This window comes from Lutra lutra, chromosome 3, assembly GCF_902655055.1.
Source record: "Lutra lutra chromosome 3, mLutLut1.2, whole genome shotgun sequence".
NCBI lineage: Eukaryota > Metazoa > Chordata > Mammalia > Carnivora > Mustelidae > Lutra > Lutra lutra.
Genome location: NC_062280.1, coordinates 19645825 through 19667908, shown reverse-complemented (window position 1 = coordinate 19667908; position 22084 = coordinate 19645825). Strand labels below are relative to the sequence as shown.

The 22084-nt window shown below is 41.6% G+C and overlaps 1 protein-coding gene across 1 annotated transcript in view; it reads left to right on the top strand.

The window, feature by feature from the left end:
• The first annotated feature begins 247 nt into the window (after positions 1–247).
• C3H2orf80 (chromosome 3 C2orf80 homolog) overlaps positions 248–22084 on the top strand; it is a 52320-nt gene continuing 30483 nt past the window's right edge. Inside the window, exons 1-3 of the mRNA XM_047721295.1 lie at positions 248–1034; positions 1129–1240; positions 10695–10793. The gene's annotated coding sequence lies outside the window, so the exon portion shown is untranslated. The remainder of the gene's footprint in view (positions 1035–1128; positions 1241–10694; positions 10794–22084) is intronic.

The following is a 22084-nucleotide window of genomic DNA, read 5'->3' as shown; positions in this document are numbered from 1 at the left end:
GACTTAAGAAGGGAGGGACGTGATCGTATTTTCCTTTAACAAAATAGCACAGCGGGGCGCCTGGGTGGCTCAGTGGGTTAAGCCGCTGCCTTCGGCTCAGGTCATGATCTCAGGGTCCTGGGATCGAGCCCCGCATCGGGCTCTCTGCTCAGTGGGGAGCCTGCTCCCTCCTCTCTCTCTGCCTGCCTCTCTGCCTGCTTGTGATCTCTCTCTGTCAAATAAATAAATAAAATCTTTAAAAAAAAAAATAGCACAGCTTGTATGAAGAATGAGTACTAGTGGAGGAGAAGGTGGTGGGCACAGTCCAGGAGGGAAGGCTGGTTATCGGTATATTGTGAAATGAAGATCTGCACTGGGACAGTGGCACTGGGGACGGAGGGAGCAGTGTGGGTCTCCTAAAAGAGAAGAGAATGGATGGGGATCGGTGGGTCCCTGGGCAATGTGGGGAAAGCACCACGTCACAGGGATTTCCCACAGTTCCAGCTCACACCTGAAGAAAAGCTGGCCAGCATGCCAGCGGTAGCCACGTACTCTGGGGAAGGAAACTGAGGCCTCAGGACGCACTTGGACCGGGCATACAGAGTACCTCAGAGGCCATTTTGGCCGAAAGCCCGGAATCTTTGTAGCTGAGCTGGGGCTCTTTCTACTGGACCTGCACATGTGCAGGTTTCGATGGGTGGAGAGAGCATCACATGGAATGAAGCAATGCTGTTGGATTGGATGACCTGAACTCGTCCCTCCAGCACTCACAAACATCCTCGGAGCTGATCAAACGGAGTGTTCATGGGGCAGAGCTCCGCCTCAACATCTGTCAGATCAGTATTTGGCCAAGAACTGGTTAATGTTCTAAAATATTCACTAAATGAACAGATGCTGACCGATACATGCCAAGGCTAATGGTTTACTCTGCAACAATATCAGGATCAGAATTTTTGACCTGGAAAATGACTCCTGCTTCACAAAACCCTGAAGGCAGTAGGATCCAAGAACAGAGGAGACAGGAGTCCCACACTTCGAAGTTCTCTCAGTTGCAAGTACGATCTCTTAAGTAGAATTTTTAACTGAAAATACTTAATAACTAATCTTCACAGTTAGAATCACAGCTCCCTTGTGTTTTTCCCTGTACAGTCAGTCCTCCCAAGGCATTGCCAACAAGTGATTTTCCATCCTCCGTTTGAATAATTCTATCATAAAAATTTTTTCCACATCAAGGGTCTTGTCTGTTCCTGTTAAGAAGGAAGTAAGATATGAAACAAATATAAAAAATATGAAGAAAGACTGTGTTTATATAAATGCTGAAAAATTGTGTACTCTTCTCTTAGAAATTTTATTTCATAGGCCCTATTTTTTTTTTTTAAGATTTTTTTTTATTTATTTATTTGACAGAGAGAGATCACAAGTAGATGGAGAGGCAGGCAGAGAGAGAGAGGGAGGGAAGCAGGATCTCTGCCAAGCAGAGAACCCGATGCGGGACTTGATCCCAGGACCCTGAGATCATGACCTGAGCCGAAGGCAGCGGCTTAACCCACTGAGCCACCCAGGCGCCCAATAGGCCCTATTCTTAATATTAGGGAGAGTGCAGCATCCTAACTGCTCATTCCTCTGGAACAAGAAAGTTAAACAACTCTGGATGGTATATCTGACTTAAAGAGGTGACCTTTGCAGACAGCCTAGCGTTGTTCGTAACTTTTAATTTCAATATCATTTCAGACTTACAGAAAAATCATAAAAATTATATGAGGAAGTCCCATAACATTTTGCCAATTTTTGCTTTTGCTCCCTTTGTTCCGTCTCTCTCTTGACTTCCTCTCTCCCTAAACACACACACACACACACACACACACACACCCATACACACCTTTTTTTCCTGAACCAGCTCAGAGGAATTTGAAGACATCGTGCCCCTTCACCCTTAAATAATCCAGCGTGGGGGCGCCTGGGTGGCTCAGTGGGTTAATGCCTCTGACTTCAGCTCAGGTCATGATCTCAGGGTCCTGGGATGGAACCACTTGGGATCTCTGTCTGTCAAATAAATGAATAAAATCTTTAAAAAAAAATAATCCAGGGGGCGCCTGGGTGGCTCAGTGGATTAAGCTGCTGCCTTCAGCTCGGGTCGTGATCTCAGGGTCCTGGGATCGAGCCCCGCATCAGGCTCTCTGCTCGGCAAGGAGCCTGCTTCCTCCTCTCTCTCTGCCTGACTCTGCCTACTTGTGATCTCTCTTTCTCTGTCAAAAAAATGAATAGAATCTTAAAAAAATAATAATCCAGCATGTATTTCCTAAGGACAAGGAAATCCTCTTATATAACCACAATATGATTGTCAAAGTCAGGAAATTTAACATTGATATAATGTGATACGGTCCCTATTCAAGTTTCAGCAACTGCTCCCATAATCTTCAAGGGGTTCCCTCCAAGGTCCAACCCAGGATCATACATCGCATTCAGTTGATCATAGCTCTTCAGCCTCCTTTTGCCTGAAACAGTTTCTAAGCCTTTCTTTGTCTCTCTAGACCTTGAGATTTTTAAAGAGTATAAGCTAGTTATTTTGTAAAAATGTCCCTCAGTTGGGGTTTATCTGAGGTTCCCTTGTAATTAGATTCAAGTTATGCATTTTGGGCAGAAACCGTTGAAATGATAGAGGGGTAAAGGGAGAGGGGGAGAGAATCTTAAGCAGCATGGAGCATGGAGCAGGTCATGGGCCTGGATCTCATAACCCTGAGATCACGATCTGAGCTGAAATCAAGAGTCAGAAGCTCAACCGACTGATCCACCCCAGCGTCCCAACCACTGTTCTGTTTCTTGATGTGGGTGATAATGCCCCTGGGTGGCTTAGTGGGTTAAAGCCTCTGCCTTCGGCTCACATCATGATCTCAGGGTCCTGGGATCGAGCCCTGCATCGGGCTCTCTGTTCAGTGGAGAGCCTGCTTCCCTTCCTCTCTCTCTGCCTGCCTCTCTGCCTACTTGTGATCTCTCTCTCTCTCTCTCTCTGTCAAATAAGTAAAATACTAAAAAAAAAAAAAAAAAAAAAAAAAAAAAAACCTTGTAACAATTCATTAAACTGTTTTTCGTGGTCTACTCTATCAACTTTATTTCACAATAAAAAGATAAACAAATATATTAGGAAACGTGTTCTGAATCCCATGGACGAATGACACAGGGCCACATTCTCCAGAGACAAATCAAGAACTTTCTCTCCAATGTCAGTTGACTCTGCTGTTCAGGCCTTCTAATTTACCTTTGATAGAGTGACACATTCCAGTCACATTGTCTCTAACCTTTTCAAACATAAGCTGGGAAGTGTTTCTCTAAGAAGATGCTCTACCCCTGTAATTTCAACCAACTGCACACCAAGAATTATGAATAGAGATGCTTGAGGGTCCTTAAGTAGCTTTTTGGACCTCCCTTCTCTCACCTTGATGAGTCCATGACACTTTCTTGTTAGGGGTACTTGGGTGTAAAGCTCTCATTCGATTTCTGCATAAGAATTACTCTCTTCCTGGTTGGCCTTGCTTTGTTTCACCTGGTGCCCTATTTATATGTTCAGAGACAAAGCTCCGAGACATTTTCTAACTGAATCACATTTTCCTCTTTTCAAACCACTAGTTCAAATTTCTCCTACTTTTCTTCCTACTTCAAGAGATATTCAGGTATCTCTTACAAGCTTTTACTGTGAATTTCCCAAATAAACTTTGAAATGTTTAAGTTATATGATAGAAACTAAAAATTTAACTTTGACTCTGAATTTTGATTCTAATATTCTAAAACTACTTTCATCATGTTTTCTGGTTGCAATTACTCCATTTGCTAGAATTACTCAATGGCTTTATTTCTTAAATCATTTTCCTGTTTTTATTATTTAGGTCAGCCTACTCATTGCTGCAAATTAATTACCACACCCTTGTACTATTCCATAAAGACCTACAACTTGGATCTCAGCCAAAGTTTTTAATCTGGTTTTGGCATCTGGATCAAATTCTTTATATGAGAGTTTTTTCTGTTTGTTGTTTCTTCTATCTTTGAACACAATTCACCCAACAAATAGATTTGAGTATGTCCTCTAATCCTGACACTCTGTTGGGACACCAGTGTCTCCTAAGACCAACAACTTCTAGATGGGGGTACTTCTCTTCAGGTCAGACTATACCAGGGACTCACATTATACTAGCTCTAAGAGCCAACCAGCTTGGGTTTTGAGTCACTGTGTTTTAGTGAGATTCTTTACCATTATAATAGGAAGACTGTTAGAATTTATTTGGAGTTAACTTGGATCTCATTTTCCATGAATATATTCTACAAATTTCCTGAAGCTATGGCAGGATAAACAATACCTTTATCTGTACTCTGAGTACTGTAACCCTTGCCCTTTAGCACAGTTGTGACTAACTCACCTGGTTCAGTGATATTTGTTCCACTTCCTCTGTCAGTTGCTGGGAAAGTATCAGCTCTGATGTAACCACTTCATAAATTCCTAGCTGAGGGGTGGCTCAGTTGTTGCCTTTGGCTCGGGTCATGATCCCAGGGTCCTGGGATCGAGATCCACATTGGGTTCCCTGCTTCTCCCTCTCCTTCTGCTGCTCCCCTTGCTTGTGCTCTCTCTCTCTCTGTCAAATAAATAAAATCTAAACAAACAAACAAAACAAAACACCTCCCAGCTGAGCACAGGAGGAGATTTGAGACACATAAAGGATGGACTTTTTCTACTCATACATTTACTCCTAGTCGAATTCTCCAACTTGGGGGAGTGGCTTGAGCTCTTATCTTTCTCAAAGTCTCCAGCAATGGGCTCACTAGTGACTGTACACAGACATGGTATTTGAATCTTATTACTTGCACTGTACCTGAGACATTAACCTATTTGGATTCTCAATACATTTGGAATGCTTTTAAAGTGTTTCTATAAGAAACAAAGACATGCATGGGATACCTTCTCAGAGTCAAGATTTCATGAGTCTTTCCACTTGAAATAGTTTCCAGATGGTTATTTTAATTCTTTAATGTGTCAGTCACCTTTAAGGTATAGCAGGCCCCCAACTATTTTGCCTATAAATAGCATAGTAACGATCAAGTCATTGAGTTATCTTTTATGTAGATAATAGCATGTGTTTTTTCTAATATAAACTTCATATGGTTCAAAGCCACAGCTTAAAAATATATAGCCAGGACACCTGGGTGGTGGTTCAGTCGGATGAGCTTCCAACTCTTGATTTCAGCTCAGATCATGACCTCAGGGTCATGAGATTGAGCCCCACTGGTGGGCTCCACTCACTAGGGAGTGTGCCTCTCCCTCCACCCCTCCCCCTGTGTGTATACATGTGCACTCTCTCAAATGAATAAATCTTTTTAGAAAAATTAAAAATATAAATATAAAGCCACTACAATAACTGTGAGGTAATCCAGCCCTGCAATGGATGTCACCACAGCCTATTAAGAAGAATCTATTGAAAGAAAATGCTCAACATTACTCGCCATCAGGGACATACAAATCAAAACCACAGTGAGATACCACCTTACACAGTTAGAATGACAAAAATTAACAAAACAGGAAACAAATGCTGGTGAGGATGTGGAGAAAGGGGAACCCTCTTACCCTGCTGGTGGGAATGCAAGCTGGTACAGTCACTCTCGAAAACAGTATGGAGGTTCCTCAAAAAGTTGAAAATAGAGCTACCGTATGACCCAGCAATTGCATCACTGGGTATTTACCCCAGTACAGCTGCAGTGAAAAGAAGGGCCATATGCACCCCAATGTTCATAGCAGCAGTCACAATAGCCCAACTGTGGAAGGAGCCAAGAGGCCTTCCTTCAACAGATGAATGGATAAAGATAATGGATAAAGAAGATGTGGTACATATATACAGTGGAATATTATTCAGCCATCAGAAAGGATGAATACCCACCATTTGCATCAACAGGGATGGGAATGGAGGGTGTTATGCTAAGTGAAATAAGTAAAGCAGAGAAAGACAATTATCATGGTTTCACTCATATGTGGAACATAAGAAACAGCACAGAGGACCATAGGGGAAAGGAAGGAAAACTGAAGGGGAGAAATCAGAGAGGGAGATGAACCAGACTGAAAGTTTCAGAGGAGAAGGGGTAAGGGGAAAGGGGTAACAAGGTGATGGGTATTAAGGAGAGCACATGTTGTAATGAGCACTGGCTGTTATAAGCAAGTAATGAATCATTGAACACTACATCAGAAACTAATTATGTACTATATAGTGGTTAACTGAACATAATAAAAGAAAGTCAATGACAAGGAGAAAATCTTAAAAGTAGCCAGAGAGAAGCTAATTATCATGTATAAGGGATTCTCCATAAAGTTAATAGTTAATTTCTCATTAGAAACCATGGAGTCCAGAAGGCAGTGGAATGATAAAGTGCTGAGGGGAAAAAAAAAAAACAGCCTAGACACACTTGAGAATAGTTGAATCTATATGTAAGAATGGCCTTCAACTGTAATGATTTCTGCGGGTAGTTAGATTACTGTTGAACTCTCTTTTTTATTACCAGAATCTGTTCAGCCTAAAAACCTGTCAATGGGTATATCCCAAGAAAACACCCAGCATCTTATTGGTATCCCAACATATAAAAAATGATCTATTGTATAGAAAGTTTGGATTTCTACCAACCTCTAAAAAGTCTTATTAACAGCTAATTAATTTATTAAACACATTTATATCTATCATATAGTTTCTTGCACTCTCTCTTAAATAAATAAGAAAAGAAATCTTTTAAAAAAAAAAAAAGATGAGTTTTTCTGAGTCTGATGAGTGAATCACTTAAGGGACTACCATCAAAAAAGAGAAGTCTCAAGAAGATTGCTGGTTCCAAGCCAAAGACAAGTTCAGCAGTATACAATGAATTTGAGGTAGGCGGAACATCCAACTAGAGAATTTCGAGCAGCATTTGAAGATGAATGATTGAAGTCAGGGCCAGAGATGTAGACAACAGTTGAAGTCTTGCAGATTTGCTGCAGGAGAAAAGAGAAAAATGAAAACAGTAAATGGTCACTGGCCACATTTAGTAAGCTGGAAGAGTCCATGAAGGACAAAGAAGGAACAATCAGGAAGACAGAGGTCAGTGCCAAAGATAGGGGTTAAGCTAATTCACTTGGAAAAGGGTAGGCACACAGATAGATGTCAGACCAAGGTGAACGTAAACTAAAAGATAATCACTGGCAACTCTCAATAATCATACTCTAAAAGGCATACTAAGACTTTTAAATTAGTGTTTTACTCATCTATATGAAACTTAAAACATTCTCATCTTCCTAACTGACATTCTCTGCCATCTCTGATTAGAAATCATGTTGAACAAAGGCAGTAGAATCATTATCAACATGGGAACAAAGTAAAGGGCTTCACCTGAACAACTGAACAAAGCTCTAAGAAAACTTCAGCTCCCATGGAAACTCTAAACCTAGGCAATTCGTTCAACAAATACAATTTAAGGGTCCACTGTGTGCCAAGCACTGGCCTAGGCACTGGACACACTGTGATGAGTTAGTCTTGGACCCAGCCCCTGGAAGCTTAATATTAATTATACCATTTACATACTACTCAAAGGGGGAGGGGGGTGCTGGGCAGATTATATATAATTCTAGATCAGCACTTAGGGCCCATATGTATAAATTATACAGGCAACTTTCATAACACACTTATAAATCATGTATTTCAATAATTACATCAATTGCTCATGGAAGATCCAGTTTTGTTGTTTATTCAAATACGGAGTAGGCAGTTTTGAACTTTTAGTCTTAATTGACATGCTCGTGTCTTAAGCATATGTGTTAACCTTATGGAAAATAAATCAGTTACTATTTTAAGGGTGGGGTAGGGCAGACGGGGAAAGAAATACAAGGAGAAGGGAAGAGTGAGTCCCTGTAGAGTTCTGAGATGGGGTGAGGGTGACAAACCCCTGGCGTACGTGAGAATGGTTGAGGTGCATAAATGGAAATACTGCACGGAAACTGGAGTTATGGAAAGGAGTGTATAGACGGAGTTCTGTGCAAAGTAAAAGTCCTGAGCATTTATACTGACAGTCTGTAGCATGAGAAAGTAAGCGGTTTCTGGTCACATGGTGTTCCGTAAATAAGATTAACTTGGTCCCAGGTTCAATCAAGTTGCAAGCTTGCAATTAGGCCATGTCTGAAAAGTTTGCATAGATCAGTTGTTTGGTGCACTAGAGCACAGATTCTTCCACAAGCGATGGAGTAAGTCTTCAGTATGTAGCTGGGGCGCAGTTCGAGGGGACTCACATTTGTGTGTGTCATCTCTTACGGGTGTCTCTGACGTGCATCTTCAGTTCATTTCCACCATCATCTTATCACTGCATTTTACTCAGGAGGACACTAAGACCACAGGGTAAAGGTAACTTGTCCAGGGTCAGCAAGCAAACAGCAGACTAGAAGGCGAACTACCATTTGCTCAGTGCAGCTAGATCAAATATTTCTTAAAATATGAACCAAAGACCACCCATATGAGTGAGCAGAACACTCAATTGGGAATATTCAATTGGAAACCCCCAGTAGGATATTCAAATGCAGATTCCCAGGCTCCGCTTACTGAATCAGACGCTGAAGGCAGGGCTCCAGGAATCTCTAGGTTCACAAGCTTCTCTGGTGATAGTTCTCAATGGGAAAATCCGAGAACTATGGGAAAGGTTTAGGAAAAAGCCACGGGATAGAGTACATTTACACAAGGTTTTGGTTGGTTAATGGTATCCATTTTAAAAAAGAGGATGATGATGATGATGGTGATGATTAATCGCAAGTAATTCCTAATGGATACAATTTAAGGTGTGTTATTTACTTTCTTCCCCCTCCTGGCCTCAGCGGTTGTGTGTGTGGGAGACTCTCTCTGAGGTCCGCTTTCCAGCCTGTTTCCAACTTCCTTCCTTCCTTCTTCCACTTCTGGACCCAGAGACTCTCTCAAACAGCTAAACTGGGTTTGGTGTCACTGTCAATCCTCTAAGATCTCCCAGTGATGGGTAAGGAGAATGGCAGGGCCAGTTGGGGCCCTTCTGGAAAGCGGGGTCATTTGTAAGTCACGAGTTCTGGATTCCCGGGCTGTTGGCATATTTGTCCTCGTTTTCAGGCAACTCTCTGATATTTTTCCTCAGAATCTCCTAGATACAATAGCACATTTGCATTTAAAGCCACTTTGGATGTGAAAACCTGAATGATAATGGTCAGTAATCAAAGATGCCTCTGCTGAGTGTGTGTGTGTGTGTGTGTGTGTGTGTGTGTGTGTCTAGACTTGTGCTTTCTCCAGTATCTCCCTCCCTAACCCCTGCCCCACCTTCTCTCAGTCCCCCACATCAATTTTCTCTCTCATCTCTGTCTAGGGATTAAATATTACTGACAAAGTTGGCAGGACTAAGCCACGTTGAATCTAGATGCGAAGGTAACCTCCAAAAACCCATACTGGTCAGGGGCAAGAACTGGAACCTAAGGGTTAATGACTTGGCATCTTCCCAAGTCTGAAGTTCAAAGTGCTTTTCCAAATGCTGTCCAAGGGTTTCTACTGCATCCCTGCCCTGCCTGGCAGTTGCGGTCACCACACTGGGTGAAATGGCCCCTCCTTGGTTTCTGACCAGGCATTAGCCCTTGGAGGGAATTCAGGCTTCCTGGGGGTGATCTCAGGACCCCAGGCCCCTCGTAATCAATTCTGCCTGCTCTCCTATGGGTTCTTCTCTCTCTCTTCTCTCTTACCTGCTGGCCTGACCCAACTGGACGCTGGCAGGAACTATAGAGTCAGGAGATAAGAGTAGAGTGGGAATTGTAGTTCTTTTCAAAATAAATGGTATAGTGAAAGGGGGGGCTTAAGATCATTTGATTTAGCACACTCTGTGCTCAAATTGGGGAAAAAATGAGAATAAGGTTTTTCCTCATGCTGTTTATTGCTAAATAACTCAAGTGTTTTTCAAGCAACAGACATTCTCCATAAAGAAACATTCCTTGACTCCAAGGAACAGATTAGCACCCACAAATACGTTTTGCTCTAAAGGTTTGTGCCCATAGAGAAGAAAAATCTACTCCCTCTGGGGTTGAGGGGGAGGGGATAACTTAATAAAACCATCATTTATATTTAGAATGAACATTTATCCCACAGGCAAACCAGAGGATAGAGGTCATCTAAGGATGTGCTCAAGATAGAAGCCACTCTATTGCCAAGTTCCAGGGGTTCACTCTCAATCGCTAGGGATAAGAGAGGACGAGTCATTGAGTGTCATTCTGAAATTGACCCAGAGCTAAATGGGCTAGTCCCTATCTTGCTTGTCCTTTTGTTATAATTTGGATCCATAGTAATAAAACCTGTAGCTAATATTTACCAATCTCATGGAAACACTTCCCTAGATCCTTTACTTGATAACCTGGCTCATGGCTGCAGTAGCCCTGTGATGCAGGTACCACTGTTTTTCATCTCATAGATAAAGAAATTGAGCACAGAGGTGCCCGGATCACGCTGATGGTACTCTGTTCATCTTTTGTTGCAGAGAGAATTATCTCAAAATGCCCCATTAATCCTTTTATTCTTACCTCTCTCATGGTTCCCGAGGTCGACTGCACTCAGCAAGGTGGTTTGGGATTCTCGCTGGGGGTCTCCTGTGCAGTTGTAGTCAGGCAGTGGCTGTGGCTGGAGTTGTCTTTTTTCCTGTCATGTTTCCTCACTCCTGTGTCTGCTGGCTAGGATCCAAAATGGGGCTGTCACCAAGACCTCTCCACGTGGCCTGGACTTTCCCTATTGCATCCCAGCTGGGCTCTGAAAGCAAGCATCCCTACAGGACAGGTAAAAGCTATATTGCCTTTAAAATGTTTTGCTGGTTTTTTTTTTTTTTCGGTTAATTATAGACTTAGGAAGTTGAAATACAGTTTTAGAGTCCCATGAGCCTTTCATTCAGCTTCCCCTAATACTGTGGTCTTGTATAACTGGAGACCAAGGTCATAACCAGGAAATTGACATTTGCTCAATGCTTTTGATTAAGTTATGAATTTATGTTCTGTTTTGCCTGTTTTTACATGCACTCCTTTGTGTGTTCTTGTGTGTGCATGTCTGTGTTCTGTGCAATTTGATTCCATGTTAAGGCATATATAATAGTCCCATTCAACATAAAAAACAGTTCCACAAAAGGACTCCTTCATGCTATCCCTCTAGAGTTTCTCCCACCTCTCCCCAGCCCCATACTTCTCCCCTGGTAACCACTCAATGGTTTTCCATCTCTATAGTTTTATCATTTTAAGAAAGTTACATAAATGAAATCATATAGTTGTAAACTCTTAAGATTGGATTTTTCACTACAGCTCAAGCCCTTCAAATCCATCCAACTGTGTGTGCATCAATAGTTGGTCCTTTTTATTGCTGAGTAATAGTCCATGTGTGCCTTTTAGACCTGGTCTTGGAAGTCACACAATTTCATTTCTATAATAACTGCAGTCCTGTCCAGATTCAAGGGGAGAAATTCACGTCCTCCCCACGTTACCCCAAGAGTAACGTTGATACCCTTTCTAAGAAAGACCATGAAGGACAGGAGAGCTGTTGTGGCCACCTGAGAACATACAACCCACCACAACATGGTTAAGTGGCGAAGGTAGAATTCAAACCCAGATAGTTTGACTCTAGAGGCCCCATTTTAGGGTGACAATCTGTGTGTTCTTGCCACAAAAATGGGAATTAAATCATTCCAAAATTAACTGAAGAATAGAGCTATAAATATTTCTTAAATATACAACATTAATTTTATTTAATTAAGGAATTTAGGGGAGAAAGAGGAAAGGGTTGGCAAAATCAGAATTCTACATGTTCACTGGAGAAACGTGCTGGGAAATATTTAGTTAAGCAGCCTGGAGGTAAAAAGACAGATTTATCGTTCCCTTTTCATTCTAAGGAACTTCTGACCCCCTAGAGTTCTCTTTACTAGAAATACTTCATGAATGTTTACTGCTCAGGAAGATCTCCCTCTCCATACTCACAGAAGTTGGAACCACACTTTTATTGTGTTGCTCTGAAATAGTGGAAAACATATGTGTTGGTCTCTGCCCCAGTTCTTGGGACAGAGCTCCTAAAACCCTTATAAATTTAAAAGTCAAAAGAACACTAGGAGCGTCTTTTGTTCTAATTCTGGTCTTTGATCCTGAATCCTGACATGGAGCTCCTAAATTCCCTGGAATTTCGAGGATGATAGGAATGTCTTTTGTTCTAATGAGGCAACTTTGGTATGGGGCTAGTGCCCAGAAAGACCAAGCCATGATTGGCAGCTTGGAATTTTCAGTTCCATCCTCCCTTCTCTGGAGAGTGGCTGCAAATTGAGTTAATGGTCGATCAGGCTTACCTGATGAAGCCTCCACAAAAATCCCCAAAGTACAGTGTTTGGGAGCTTCTGAATTAGTGAACATGTGGAGATCGGGGGAGAGTGGTAGTCTCAGAGAACTCATGGAAGATCCCCAGCCCTCCCCACATAACCTACCCTATGCATCTCTCACAGCTGACTGTTCCTGAGTTATAGCTAGTAAACTGGTAATGTAGTAAATAAACTGTTTTCCTGAGTTCTGTGAGCTACACTAGTAAATCAATTGAACTCAAGGAGGCGTTCATGGACTTACAACCAGCTGGTCAGAAAGCACAGGTAGAAACTTGTGACTGGCATCTGGAGTGGGAGCAGTCTTGTGAGACCAAGCATTTAACCTATGAGATCTAACACTGTTTCCAGGAAGATAGTATAGGACTTGAGTTAAATCTATGGGACCTGGTCAGTGTCTGCTGGGAATTAGAGAATTGCTTAGTGGTGTGTGTGGAGGGGAAAACCCCACATATGGGAGTTTCCTTCACCAAAGATCAACTCCCCATCCTGGTAGCCCTGCCACTCAACATTTTTTCCATTGGTTTCATAAACGTTGGAATGCCTACCATGAGACAAGAGCTTTGCCAGTTGCTAGAGGTCCAAGAACATTCACACAACTCATAAGGAACTTGTAGACCGCAGGAGAAGCAAGCCAAGTGGAGAAGACAACATGATATCATGAATATTGACAGACATAGCCTGGAGGTCTCAGCAGGGATCATAACCTGACTTGCAGTTGAGAAATGACTCTCAGGGAACGCTTCCCAAACAGTGAGTTCCCTGAGCTGAATTTTGAAGTTTAAGTTCTGGCAAACAGGACTTAGCCAAGGGAATGGGAGTGAAGAGAGAGAATGGCAGGCAGTGACCCAGGAAGTGAGCAGGGGTCACATAAGGGGACTCAGGGCCACTGTTAGCTCTACAGAGACTTCTGTACAGTTTTAGAAAATGGTATCCCTGCCCCCTGAAGTGGCCATACAAAAAGCACCTGTATTAATTTTCTAGTGCTGCTGCAACAAATTACCACAAACTTGGTTGCTTAAAACAAGAGAATTTATGCTCAGAGTTGGGAAAGCCAGAAGTCTCCAATCCAATTGTCAGCAGAACTGGTTCCCTCCAGAACGTCTGAGGGAGAATCCCTTCCCTGCCTCCCTCTGATCTTCTGGTGCTTGCCAACAATCCTTGGCTTTCCATGGTTTGTAGACTCACTGCTTCAATCTCCACCCCCATCTTTTTGTAAAGAAATACTTTCCCATGTTTCCTCTTCCCTGTCTACGTCCTTTTCTCTTCTTAAAAGAATACTTGTCACTGGATTTAGGGCCCACCTGGTTAATCTAGAATTATCCCATCTCAAGATCCTTTACTGAATGCCTTCTGCAAAGATCCTTATGCCAAACAAGGTCACACACATGGATACCAGAAGTTAGGACTTAGACTTCTTTGGGGGGACCACAACTCGACCTACTACAACCCTCTTGGTGAATCGAGTGGGACCTAGAGCAGGGCACAATCTGGATATGCATCACGGTGGGCCTGGCCCCACCAACCTGAGCTCTGCCTACCTACCCTCAAGGGGTAAGTGTGGGCCTAGGATGAAAATGCCAGTCCTGTTATTCCAGGGCTCGTGTTCATCACTCGCTGCATCCATTTCTCACTCCAAAGACAAATAAAAAGTATTCTTAAAAACAATCTGCAGAACGTACCAAACTTTTACTCTAAGTTGGAACCCAGTCAGGAATGAGACTAAGCCTTGTTCAAAAATGGTATTGAAGAGGCATCTGGGTAGCTCAGTCAGTTAGGCATCCAACTTGGTTTCAGCGCAAGTCATGATCTCAAGGTCCTGAGATCTAACCTCATGTCAGTCTCCATGCTAGGCGCAGAGTCTGTTTGAGGCTTCTCTCCCTAACCCACTCCCCCTGCTTACACCCTCTCTCTCTCTCTCTCAAATAAATAAATAAAATCTTTTTTAAAAATGATACCAGAAAAGTTGAATTTAACCAAGCAAATAATAAGTGAGAGAATGTGTAACTAGAAACTTAAGAAATGGAAACCTGAAAAGGAAAGCTAGAGAAAAACTCCTTTCACTAAATTCTTTAAATTCCTCCTCAGATTAATGTGTACACTACTATGTTACAGTGGTTACAATAGTGAGTTCATTCAGTCTAACTGTGTAATAGGGAGGTTTACAGTAGAGTTATTTGTCATCTCGGTCATCTTTCTGAATGGTCTTCTTTATAGAATCCCACTTTCAGAGCATTGCCCAGAATAGTAGATGGCTTTGGAAATTAACATCAAGTCTAGAAGAAATTGTGGAGGCATTGAATGGATGGGGGTGGTATTTATTATTATACAGAAAGAGCGATTTAAGCGCCATTCAGCACTCAAAACTTAGAGCCTGTGTCTGAAAAATTACTTAGTTCATTTACTTACCAAAGCCACTGTCGAAGAACATTTATTCAATAAATTCTTTCATTTTATAACCAAGCAATAGACATCCCCAGCAATTGTGATTTAAAAAAAATATATTATACTAAAGATTTGAGATGTGGCAATCTAGCAATCTAAAGCTTCTGAATCCTTTATTTGAATCTTGAGTCAGATTTCAGGTGTTAGAAATATCACAAGGTTTGTTATTACAAACCACGTGTAAAAGGGTACAGAACAGCTCCCCATATTTTTACAACCAAACGTGAATCTTCTCATTATGGGACAAATTAAAAACTATAGCTTCCTGTCAGTTCAGATTCGATTATTAAAAACACTTTCAGCTTCCAGAACTTCTCAGATTTAAAAATAGCTGAAGAGGCACTGTAGACATGTAGGTAATATTTCATCTATTCTTGAAGAAGATAATGATTACCTAGAACTTATCCAACCATTGCAGACACTCCTCCTCCACCCATGTCATCCCTCCAGCCCAGCCCCTGATAGTGGACTAGGTAGTTTGAACTTTGGTTATCCTTTGGCCACATCCCACAACCACACAACCTGGGGTACAATTGGAATTAGTACCTACAACTCCAGATTTCCAAGCTTAAATTTATTTGTTTCTTATAGATTAAAATTCTTGCAAGTGATTTTGGTGCCTCTCATTTTACCATAAAAAGTGGAAACTCATTTTTCTTAGGCATAGCACATAAAAGAAGATATTTTTTAATAAATGAAAAGATGTAGCATATTTGCACATGGTAAGCCAATATTACAAATGTGCCAAGCATTCACAAATTTAAAAGTGGAATGCATTTTTTAATCAAAAACCAGTGCTCGCTTCGGCAGCACATATATTAATCAAAAACCAAATGAGATTGGATACAAAATTTGGAAAAGCAATTAAAGTCTGCTGGGAAGGAAAACATGCAAGAACCATCAGGAAAAATTTGGTAAAAGAATAAAAAAGAAGTAGCATTCATTAACAATCATTAAATAGTCAATTAAAAATGTAAGAATAGAGATTCATTCATTTTGTCATCCATTATTTTAATAGGATCTTTTCAGAACCTATTCTGTGCCAAGCCCTAGAGAAACAGCAAGGAACAAGATGGATAGGGTCCCCTTCTCATGAAGCACATATTCTACAGGGGAACCAAATATGAAAAACCAGTCACCACAAGTCTTTGATAAAATGAAGCAGGGAGTGGGTGTGGGGGCTATTTCAGATCAGATACTCTGGGAAGCTTCAACAGATCCACGAAGAAAGCCAAGAAGCCAACCCCAATATGTAAAAGAATTTGGCATTTAGTAAGATAGCATTTCTGGCATGTTTTAAGTAAAAAAAATAAATAAATAAAAATAAAAATAGAATAAGGCAGTTTTACGCTAAAACCTAAGCCATGTCATTAAAAACAAAAATACCTGAAAGACTATATTGTGATGAGTCTATTTAAACAGTCCCTTTTGAGACAGTGGCATATTATTCAGACAGGGCTGTCACCACATACATAGGTAGGCAAATTTTTGTAGAACTTCCTTTGGAGCCTGTTGATAAGCCTTCCATAGCATTCCCAGGGTAACAATTTGGAAAATTATTCAGAATTTACTCCCAACTTCATTTTCCAAACTCATACCTCCAAGGGATCTAGACTTTTTTTTTTTAAGAGAGAGGGAGAGAGGTGTGGGGAGGGGCAGAGAGAGAGGGAGAGAATGAATCTTTTTTTTTTAAGATTTTATTTATTTATGAGAGAGGGAAAGAGAGAGGAGGAGCAGAGGGAGAGAGACAAGCAGATTCCATGTTGAGCATGGAAAGACTCCACACAGAGCCCAATCCCAGGACCCTGAGATCATGACCTGAGCAGAAACCAAGAGTCAGACCTACTCAACTGACTGAGCCTCCTAGGTACCCTGAGAGAGAGAATCGTATGCAGGCTCCACACCCAGCAAGGAGCCTGATGCAAGGCTCAATTTCACGGCCCTCAGATCATGACCTGAACTAAAATAAAGAGACAGATAACTAATGTACTATGTCACCCAGATGCTCCCAGAGGATAGAGATTGCTGTGGCTGAGTTTATCTGTTACCAGTGCCGAGGTTTTGAGTTTGATGAAAACAATCCTTTTTGTAGACTAGGAGTCAAAATAACCTCATGGCCAATCTTAAGGTCTAAACTTTATCTTTTCAGAGATGTCAAGTGTCAAATACATTTTCCTATATTCAGATGATAAAAGAAAAGCATTTTCTTGGTCAAAATTTACTCCATTAAAAAATAATAAAACTCAAAAAAAATAATAATAAAACTCTTTATTTTTCTGGCCCTTACATATTCCATTTTGTCCTTTGTTCTGTGACATTAAGTAGATTGAGTATACAAGCATGGAAGGCATTTGGACCATGTTCTCAACCTTCCAAAGAAAGAGGTTTTAAAGGGCAGAATGTTTTCTTTGCTATACCTTTTCCGTAATTTCTACACTGTCCCAACTAATGCTCATTAATACTATAACTAGAAAATAAGATCATAAATGCAGGGGTGCCTGGGGTGGCTCAGTCAATAAGGTGTCTGACTTTTGGTTTCAGCTCAGGTATAATCTTGGGGTCTTGAGATCGAGCCCCTCATTGCGTTCCATGCTCAGTGCACAATCTGCTTGAGATTCTCTGCCTCTCCCTTTCCTTCTGCCTCTTCCCCCACTCGCTCGCTCTCTCTCTCAAATTAATAAACAAATAAGATCTTTTTAAAAAGAAAGAAAGTAGTAAAAACAAAACACTCCAAATATCTTGCTATGATTCATCAGTTGCCACAAGACTGGCAAATCATTTTTCATGTTGATTCAGTAATAGCTCCTTAAGCCAAAGTGCATTTATCAGTCTACATGTATTATAACTCAGGAAAGATTGTCTTGACCGGTAGTTTTTCAGGCTACAGAGAAGTACAGACCCCCCCCACAAATAAAGTGTGCTGTTTGACAGCACACTTCCAAAACAGAATGCCAAATTTCTTTTAAGTCCCTTTGGAATTCTTTATTTTTTTAAATATTTTATTTATTTATTTGACACAGAGAGAGAGATCACAAGTAGGCAGAGAGGCAGGCAGAGAGAGAGGGGGAAGCAGGCTCCCTGCTGAGCAGAGAGCCCAATGCGGGGCTCGATCCCAGGACCCTGGGACCATGACCTAAGCCAAAGACAGAGGCTTAACCCACTGAGCCAACCTTGCACCCCAGTCCCTTTGGAATTCTTGAAGCACATCTAAGGTGATGTTATTACAGACCCTACTACCATTTATATTGGTGGATAGTTTATTGCCAACTCCAGCAGGAATATTGAGATGAGGTAAAACAAACAAACAAACAACAAAAAAAAACAACAACCATGTTTTTGTGGGAAACACATTGATGTTCCAGGCACCAGGGCCTGGACTGTCATGGTCAGTATCAGCAGAGGTGACTCTGAGTTCCACCTCTGAAGGATGACATGAAGGTTGCCAATCATGGTGCCACGGTGTCTAAAATTCTACTGTTAAGAAAGCCTCCCTATGCATTGCTAGGGTGCTGGGGCTTCCAGAAGTTCCCTATAAATGGCAAAACACCAATACCTTCTAGGACAAGCTCTCACCCAGATCACTGCCTGGAAGTCAGGAAATTGAGATGTGACAGCTACCCTGGGTCACAGGAAAGAGGTGTGGCACAAGAGGGAGGTGGTGCCAAAAACCAAATTCCTGTTTCACGGGTTTTTCTAAGTTTGGCCCTAAGTACTGGCAAGGTGGTTGGACAACCAGTCCTCCACTCACTGTGCCAGTTGGAGCTGCAGCCAACACTCCCGATCACCCCTAGGCATAGCGAGTAGACACAGAGTTCCTGTACCCTCCTGGACCTTGGCAGCTCCCAGGCTCAGAATGGCCAGAAGCAAACCCGGCCAGGAAATCACAAGGGTTTCTTCAATGCTGAAGTTAATGCTCAACAGAAAACTTCAATAACAACTTGGTTTGACAATCCCCCCCCACCACTACCATATGCGTCCCTGGCTTGATGACATGAGTCTGTGACATCACCACTTCTAGACACCCAGAGCCACCATTTTAAAATGTCCCAGTCTTGATGGTGTACCAGTGGCATACAGCTTGGTGTCCACAGAAATTGTCAAGCTTTGTAAGAAGCACCATTTCCATGTATTTCTCTTTTAGTGCCTTTATTCTCTTTTCAAGGATAGGATATCGCTGAATCCTGCAGGGAGCCACAAACGGTGATTGTCACATGGTTGTACAGATTGCTTGATTTACAACCCAGGGAGATCAAATAGAGCTAATCATCCTTGGGCAGAATTACCCCGTGTTTCTTGCATATCTTTTCTTCAGAATAGTTTTTGTATCAAGCTAAAATCGGACAACTTTAATCCTAAAGAATGATTCTCCTGCATTATCTAAAACAGAGATTAGCCACCTTTGGCTTTGCTGTCCAAAGTGGTAATGAGAGAGGCCTCATAGCGTCCTCACTAGGCCAGTTGATTTAAGACAATAGCCATGTTCTTCCTAAAAACTATAATCAAAATCTAGAGTGTAGGCAAGAATATCATGAGGTATGGGTCATGCTATCTTGCGAGAAACAGGATAAGAAATTTAAGGAGGTCAGAGAAAGGGGGGTGAAAAAGGAAAAATGGAGAGAAGGGAGAGAGAGTTCCATCCTTTCCCATCTCCCACCCCTTCTCTTGGCTCTTAATAGGTTAGGGAGCCTAGGGTTGCCAGATTTAGCACATGAAAATACAGGATGTCCAGTTAAATTTGAATTTCAGATAAATGATGAATAACTCTTTAGTAAAATAGACCCAGATAGAATATTTGAGATACACTAAAAAAATTTATTTATTGTTTATCGCAATAAACTGGTAGAAACTGCATTATCGTGAGAACCACCAGGATTTTGAAATAAGACAAATGAGGGTTGAATCTTGCACAATCACTTATTAGTCATGAGGCTCTGAGCGTGTCTATAGCCTCTTTGAGCCTCAGTATCACATCTTAAGATGAGGAAATGGCATTCCTTCATCCGGTCGTCACGGGGTTTAGAAATAAACATATATTGCAACTAGCAAGCTCTCAACAAATGCTCTGCTTAATTTGCCTAAACTGTGGCTTTTGCTGCCTTCCCCTCCTACTCCCAAGTCTAAAGTATCTCCAACCTCCACATATTTTTACAGCCATCTCCTTCCTCCCCATCACCACTCCACTCCACATAACATGGCGAGTGCGAGTTCATTTTCCACAGCTTTTTCACACTGTGGAAAATGTATTGCCATAGGGTGTCACAAAGACTATGGCATTTTAATTCCCCAGCTCAAGAAAGATGGCAGGTCCTGGGGAATTGAGAGTCGGGTTATTCCAGGGACAAGAGACGACCGCAGACCTAGAGGGACTTAGCAGCCACAGAATGCAGGCTCATTCCTCAAACACACATCAGGAATGTCGCTGTTCACTGGAGGTGAACTAGCAGTTGGTTGGGTCTCTCCTGTGTAAGCTGTGGGAAAGCCAAAGGGAACAACTTCTAGGACTAAAAAATGGTTTCAGTTTCCCCTGCCTGAGTCTTTAATGAGGTGGGTAAGGCTTTTCCCCCTACAATCCAGGTCAGATATATACAACTGACCCACTAACCGCCAAAACCACACTACGGGCAGAACACAAACTACTGCTGAGGCTAGAAAGCGTGCCTTGCAAGTAGTGTTCATAAAACACGGCGTTATGAAAGAGACCTCACAGACAAGAAAGGAAATGCTTTCTTCAGAAACCACGAGTGCACAAAGCCTGTTTCATCTCCTTCTGGATCAGAATCTGCAACCGAGATGTTGAAAGACTGCTTTCAATAGCCCAAGAGTCCGGTGTACTCTGAAATATCTGCCAAAATCACTCCTTGGCTGTTGGTGCAAAATCCTGGTGATTCCCCAATTGCACCAAAAGAATCAGTTGATTGTCAGACTCTGCACTCAGTGTCAGAGGAAGGGGAAATGGAGACAGCCATTCTAACAGTTTCTATCAATATCCCTTGATTCGGCAAACCCACTGCAAGAAATCTATCTTAAGGACATGCTTATTCACAAAGTTAAATACATATTTTTTAACAATGCTGCTGTAGAATTTCTTACCATAGCAAACAATCAGAAACCACCAAATGTCTCTTTCTAGAGGAACAGTTGAGTGTATTATGATGTAATACTATGGAACAGGCATAGCAGTTAAAAGGAATGAGGTAGACTTATGCGTCCCAGTAAGGAGAGCTTTCTTTCTTTCTTTTTTTCTTTTTTTGAGATTTTATTTATTTGTTTGTCAGAGAAAGAGAGCACAAGCAGGAGGAGGAGCAGACAGAGGGAGAAGCAGGCTCCCCACTGAGCAAGGATGCCCAATGTGGGACTCAGTCCGAGGACCCTGGGATCATGACCTGAGCCAACAGCAGACACCTAACCAACCAAACCATCCAGGCACCCCAGCAAGGAGAGCTTCCTAAGACGTTCTTAAGGGGGGGTAGGGAAACTACACAGAATATCACTATAATCCCATTATACTAAAAGAAACAAATGTCACAACTGTTTCTATATTTACCTATGTAGGCAAAGATTTAATATAATGTCTTCGGTGACACATGCTGAAATATTCAGAATGCTTATGACTAGAGAAAAAGTTAGCTGGGGAAATTAAAGAGGCTGAAACATGGGACTCAATATCTCTCTATACCATTAGAGTTTTCAGCAAGAGTGAATTTGAGCATTACTTGAATCATTTTAACTAATCGCTTTTAAAAAGAAAGGTAACAATAATTAAGTTAACTCTGGAAAACAGTATGCAGTTTCCTCAGAAAGTTAAAAATAGAACAATCCTATGACCCAGCAATTGTACTGAGTCAAAGGTATTTATCCAAAGGATACAAAAATACTGAGTCAAAGGGGCATGTGCACCCCAAAGTTTATAGCAGCGTTATCAAAACAGCCCAATTCTGGAAAGAGACCAAATGTCCATTGACAGATGCATGGATAAAGAAGATGTGGTATATAAACCAAATGGAATATTACTCTACCATCAAAAAGAAGGAAATCTTGCCATTTGCAACATGGACGGAACTATAGGGTATTATGTCAGTGAAATAAGTCCGAGAAAGACACACACCATATGATTTCAGTCACGTGTGGAATTTAAGAAACAAAACAGATGAATATTGGGGAAGGGAAGGAAAAATAAAATTAGATAAAAATAGAGAGGGAGGCAAACCATAAAAGACTCTTAACTATAGGGAACAAACTGAAACGTGGTTGGAGGGAATGAGGTAACTGGAAGATGGGC